At 47.1% G+C, this 6,489-nt stretch overlaps 1 protein-coding gene across 5 annotated transcripts in view; it reads left to right on the forward strand.

The window, feature by feature from the left end:
* The first annotated feature begins 6,353 nt into the window (after positions 1–6,353).
* The window catches only part of MYO18A (myosin XVIIIA), a 105,171-nt gene continuing 105,035 nt past the window's right edge, over positions 6,354–6,489 (forward strand). For 3 of the 5 annotated variants that reach the window (XM_017855112.1, XM_017855107.1, XM_017855108.1), the window contains exon 1: positions 6,354–6,475. The gene's annotated coding sequence lies outside the window, so the exon portion shown is untranslated. The remainder of the gene's footprint in view (positions 6,476–6,489) is intronic. The other 2 variants (XM_017855109.1, XM_017855110.1) reach the window with 1 other exon arrangement.

Below are 6,489 nucleotides of genomic sequence, written 5' to 3' on the forward strand. Positions count from 1 at the left end.
ATTGCTTTAAATGAATTTGCTTATTTTATTCTCTCACACTCTTACAAGGTAGGCAATATTAATATTATTTTTATTTTTTTTTGAGACAGAGTCTCGCTCTGTTCCCCAGGCTGGAGTGCAGTGGCGGGAACTTGGCTCACTGCAAGCTGTGCCTCCCAGGTTCATGCCATTCTCCTGCCTCAGCCTCCCAAGTAGCTGGGACTATAGGCACCCACCACAATGCCCGGCTAATTTTTTTTTTTTTTTTTTTTTTTTTTGTATTTTTAGTAGAGACGGGGTTTCACTGTGTTCGCCAGGATGGTCTCTATCTTCTGACCTCGTGATCTGCTCGCCTCAGCCCCCCAAAGTGCTGGGATTACAGGCGTGAGGCACTGCGCCCGGCCATATTATTATACCTCTTCTATAGATGAGGAAATTGAAGTTTAGAGAGGCTAAGGAGCTTGCTGGCAGCTGCTAGAGCCAAGCATCCTCTCTGTGTGGCCCCAAAGCCCAGGCACTCACCACTCCACCCAGGATGCATCCCAGAGCTTCAGGGCAAGCATACCAGGCTCTGCTGTTTATTAGTCACAGTGCCTTGGGCAAATTAATTCATTTTCCCAAGCCTGGTTTTTTTTTTTTTTTTTTTTTTTTTGAGACGGAGTCTCGCTCTGCCGCCCGGGCTGGAGTGCAGTGGACGGATCTCAGCTCACTGCAAGCTCCGCCTCCCAGGTTCACGCCATTCTCCTGCCTCAGCCTCCTGAGTAGCTGGGACTACAGGCGCCCGCCACCTCGCCCGGCTAGTTTTTTGTATTTTTTTTTTAGTAGAGACGGGGTTTCACCATGTTAGCCAGGATGGTCTCCATCTCCTGACCTCGTGATCCGCCCGTCTCGGCCTCCCAAAGTGCTGGGATTACAGGCTTGAGCCACCGCGCCCGGCCCCAAGCCTGGTTTCTAATCTGTGAAATAGGGATAAGAATAGCATCTCCCTAATAGGGTAATTCTGGGAATTAAGTGAGACAGTGCATTAAGGGGTTAGCATAGTGCCTGCCTCATAGGCTCCCTTGATTTAAGTGATTTTTATTACCAAGCTTCTTTCTGCAGTGGAGGGCTTCTTGATTAAAGTCGGATCATTTTAGGACTTTAGGAATCTTCTGGAAAAACTGGCCTTCCCATGACCATCTGGGTGATTTTATGTGGATACTGCTCTGGCTTTTTTCTGTGTGAAGAGGAGAGGGGTGCTTTGCTTTTACATTTACTTTTACTTTTACTTAGAGCTAGGGCAGGGTTTATTCTGGCATTTGGGAAGGAAAAGACTAAAATCAAGTGACCAAGAAGCAGAGTTACTGTGTCAATGTGGGTGCTGCCCTGGAGTTTCAGTTTTGCTTAGTGTCTGAAACTGGTTCCTGGTTCAGGCAAGAAGAGCTCTCAGGGACACCATGTGTTACCCAGAGAGTGTCCTATGTGTACACACATGTAAATAAAAGAGTTGTTGACTGGCATGTGGTGGCTCACGCCTGTAATCCCAGCACTCTGGGAAGCCAAGGTGCGCAGATCACCTGAGGTCACGAGTTCGAGACCAGCCTGGCTAACATGGTGAAACCTTGTTTCTTACTCAAAATACAAAAAATTAGCCGGGTGTGGTGGCAGATGCCTGTAATCCCAGCTACTCAGGAGGCTGAGGCAGGAGAATTGCTTGAACCTGAGGTGGAGGTTACAGTGAGCTGAGATTGTGCCACTGCACTCCAGCTTGGGCAACAAGAGTGAAACTCTGTCTCAAAAAAAAAAAAAAAAAAAAAAAAAGAGTTGTTAATATACCTATTCATTTCACTGCCATGGTATAGAGAAAAGAATGGGCTTTGGAGCCTTAGGGACCTCAGATTGAATCCTGACTCTGCTACTCTCAGGCTGGGTGCAAGTCACAAACCTGTCTGTGCTTCATTTCCACAACTATGAGTTAGGAAAGATAACCAAGCTAACAGCTATAGAACGCTTACTATGTGCTGGGCACTGTTCTTTTTATATATTAAATCATGTAATTTTTAAAAATTAATAAATACAAGGCCAGGCACAATGGCTCATGCCTGTAATTCCAGCACTTTGGGAGGCCAAAGTGGGTGGATCACCTGAGGCCAGGAGTTTGAGACCAGCCTGGTCAACATGATGAAACCCCATCTCTACTAAAAATACAAAAATCAGCCAGGTGTGGTGGCACATGCCTGCAATCCCAGCTACTTGGGAGGCTGAAGCATGAGAATCACTTGAACCTGGGAGTCAGAGATTGCATTGAGCTGAGATCACAGCACTGCACTCCAGCCTGGGTGGGAGAGTGAAACCCTGTCTTGAAATAGTAATAATAATATTATTTTAAAAATCAGTTTACGTTCACAGCCAAATTGAGAAGAAAGTACAGAGATTTCCCATCTGCCCCCACACATGCACAGCCTTCCCCGTGATCACATTCTTCACCAGAGTTGTACACTTGTTATAATTGATGAACCTACCTTCACACATCAGTATCCCCCAGTCCATGGTCCACATTAGGATTCATTCTTGGTGTTGTACATTCTGTGGGTTTTGACAAACGCATGTATTCAACATTGTGGTATCATACAGAAGAGTTTCACTGCCCTAAAAATCCTCTGTGCTTTGCATTTTCATCCCTCCCTCGACCTTAATCCATGGCACCACTAACTTTTTATTGTCTCCATAGTTTTGCCTTTTGCAGAATGTCATATAGTTGGAATCAAACAATATGTAGCCTTTTCAGATCAGCTTCTTTCACTTATTAATATACATTGAAGTTTCCTCCATGTCTTTTCATGGCTTGATAGCTCATTTCTTTTATAGTGCCACATAATATGCCATTGTCTGGATGTACCATAGGTTATTTATCAATTTCCCTACTGAAGTTCATCTTGGTTGCTTCCAAGTTTTGGCAATTATGAATAAAGTTGCTATAAACATCAATGTGCAGGATCAATGTGTGGACATAAGTTTTCAATTCATTTGGATAAATACCAAGGAGTGGGATTGTTGGATTGTATGGTAAGAGTATGTTTCGTTTTCTTTTTTTTTCTTTTTTTTGAGATGTAGTCTCTCTCTGTCGCCCAGGCTGGAGTGCAGTGGCTGGATCTCAGCTCACTGCAAGCTCCACCTCCCGGGTTTACGCTATTCTCCTGCCTCAGCCTCCCGAGTAGCTGGGACTACAGGCGCTGGCCACCTCGCCCGGCTAGTTTTTTTGTATTTTTTAGTAGAGATGGGGTTTCACCGTGTTAACCAGGATGGTCTCCATCTCCTGACCTCGTGATCCGTCCGTCTCGGCCTCCCAAAGTGCTGGGATTACAGGCTTGAGCCACCGCGCCCGGCCTATGTTTCATTTTCTAAGAAACCACCAAACTGTCTTTCAAAGTGGCTATACCATTTTGCACTGCTACCAGCAGTGAATGGGAGTTGCTGTTGCTCTACATTCTTGCTAGCACTTGGAGTTGTTGGCATTTTGGATTTTGGCCAAAATCCAAATTTAGGTAAATAAGGTAGTTTTATCTCATGGTTATCTTAATTTGCTATTCTCTTTTATTTTTTATGTATTATTTTTTTTTGAGACGGAGTCTTGTTCTGTGCCCAGGCTAGAGTGCAGTGGCACAATCTCGGTTCACTGCACCCTCTGCCTCCTGGGTTCAAGCGATTCTCCTGCCTCAGCCTCCTGAGTAGCTGGGACTACAGGCGCATGCCACAACACCCAGCTAATTTTTGTATTTTTAGTAGAGACAGAGTTTCACCCTGTTAGCCAGGATGATCTCGATCTCCTGATTTCGTGATTTGCCCGCCTGAGCCTCCCCAAGTGCTGGGATTACAGGCGTGAGCCACCGACCGCACCTGGCTTTAATTTGCTATTCTCTAATGACATACAATGTTGAGTATCTTTTCTTTTGCTTACTGCTATCTGTATATCTTCTTTGGTAAGGTGTCTGATTAGGTTTTTTGCCCATTTCTAAACAGGGTGGTTCATTTTCTTATTGTTGAGTTTTTAAAACTCTTTGCATATTTTGGATAACAATCCTTTATCAGATGTCTTTTGCATATATTTTATCCCGGTTGTGGCTTGTCTTCTCCTTCTTTTGACAGTCTTTTGCAGAGCAGACATTTTTAATTTTAATGAAGCCCAGCTCTTTCTTCATGGTGCCTTTGGTGTTGTATCTAAAGAGTCATTGTGATACTCAAGGTCATCTAGGTTTTCTCCTATGTTACCCTCTAGGAGACAGTTTTATGGTTTTGTGTTTTACATTTAGGTATATCATCTATTCTGAGTTAATTTTTGTGATGGGTATAGGGTCTGTGTCTAGACCCTTTTTTTTTTTTTGCATGTGGATGTCCAGTTTGTTGAAAAGCCCCATGTGTTGAAAAGACTAAGCTTATTTAATTTTCAAAACAAATTTTGAGGGAGGGAGTCACTGTTATTATCCCAATTTTTTGGATGAACAAAGTGAAGCACAGAGAGGTTTTATAAATCACCCAGAGTAACACAGCTAGTACTTGACAGAACTGAGATTTGAACCCAGGCAATTCAGCTCCAGAGTCCATGCACTCAACCCCTATCTATAATAATAATGTCTCCCTCATAGGTTCATTATGAGGAATACAGATAGTGTCCAGTATATAGTAGGGACTCAGGAAACACTAATGATAGTCATTGTCCTACCTAGCCTGCAAGGTTCCCCTCAAATGTCATGTTTTTGGGTTTTTGGTTTTTTTTTTCTTTTTTGGAGACAGAGTCTTGCTCTGTCGCCCAGGCTGAAGTACAGTGGTGCAATCTCAGCTCACTGCAACCTCTGCTCCCCGGGTTCAAGAGATTCTCCTGCCTCAGTCTCCCAAGTAGCTGGGATTACAGACGTGCACTACCATGCCTGGTTAATTTTTTGTATTTTTAGTAGAGATGGGGATTCAAGGCCAGGCTGGTCTTGAATGCTGGCCTCAAGGGATCTGCCCGCCTCAGTTTCCCAAAGTGCTGGGATTACAGGCATGAGCCACCATGCCTGGCCTCAAATGTCATGTTTTTGAAGCTGCTCTTCTCACTCCTCAAGCCAAATAAGCCTGCCCTCATAGCACCTATCGCATCATCCAAGTTATGCCAGCATGGTGAACCCTGCTACTATCACAGCTCAGCTCTACCTGTTCCCCATGTGATTTCCCTGGAGATATGTCATGTCTGATCTCCTTCTGTATCACCCCAAATGCCTGGGGCTGCACTTGGCACTTAGCAGGCAGTTTGTCAAATTGAGTTTGAGTTGCATGTTATTCCAAAATGTGTATCCTACTTGAGTCTATTCCTCAGGAACTCCTAACTCTTACTCAACTCTTTGCTTCTGAGCCTCCTTGCTCCAGCCTTCCCTGGTCTGTCAGGTTGGGCTGCCCTTGCCTGGAGAAGTTCCTGTTTGGGCTGTCTAGGGAGGCAGCTGCCTTTGTCTGCTACACCCTTCTTCCTGCACCACCCCACTCAGTTTCTTCCACATTCTGGCGCACCCCACTCCAGCATGGACACTGCCCAGAAAAGTGTCTCCATTTCTTTCTCTCTCCAAACTCCAGACATAGCACCTATCTTGGAGGCCTGGTATCTGGATGTCCCTTGGCCTCTCCTAGGAAGTATAAACTGTTTCCTTGGTGGGTAGAGCAGCTCACTTGATATTTACAGCACACGGTGGACCCAGGGACAGACTGCACTCCAAAGAGCTTCTGAAAGTGTTAATCTTGGCGTTGGTGAACGCCTTCAGGGAGTGAGTGGCACTTACAGCCATGGCTCCTGGGCCCCGGTACGCCTCTTGATCCACTCCACTTTGAGACAGGCCTTTATCAGACCAAGCTATTGAGAGTCTGTTTTTACCTTGGGGAGTGCATTCTGGCAGTGCCATCTCGGACATGGCAGGCAGTACCTGGTCTGGACTGAGCCTGGGGCACCATCCAGCAGGGCCCTGTGTGTGCCTCTGCAGAGCCACCTTGGGAAGTGGTGGCCAGTAAGACTTAATTGCTTCCTCTAGACAGCACTACCTTGAACACAGCCTGCAGAGTTCGGTGCCTGCCTTGGACAGCCCCTCTTCTATACGTTCATCATGACCCTGGTGCCTGTCCTGGGCAGTGCCACTCAGCCCCTTTCGGACCCTTTTCGGACAGCCTCCAGTGCCCAGTGCAGACAGAAACTCCAGGCAGGGCCTCTCTCAGACACAGCGAGAGGGGCTTCAGAGCCTACTGCGGACGGAGGCTGCCAGGGCAGCGCCCGGCCCGCCTGGCCCACGTCTGGCGGCGCGCACTGGCGCTGCCAGGCAGGCCGGGCGTTTATCCCCAGAGCAGCCAGCAGGGAGCTCCCTTTCGGCTCGGCTCGCGCGGTCGCTGGGGGCGGCGCTGAGCTGCGCCGCGCTGCGCTCTGCTCCAGCCCCGACCGGGCCGAGGTTGCTGGATGCCGCGTCTCCGTTTCTGCTGCCTGCCGGGCGGGCTCCGGTGGCCGGTGAGTGCGGGTCG

Source organism: Rhinopithecus bieti, unplaced genomic scaffold (genome assembly GCF_001698545.2).
Source record: "Rhinopithecus bieti isolate Rb0 unplaced genomic scaffold, ASM169854v2 scaffold_38691, whole genome shotgun sequence".
Lineage (NCBI taxonomy): Eukaryota > Metazoa > Chordata > Mammalia > Primates > Cercopithecidae > Rhinopithecus > Rhinopithecus bieti.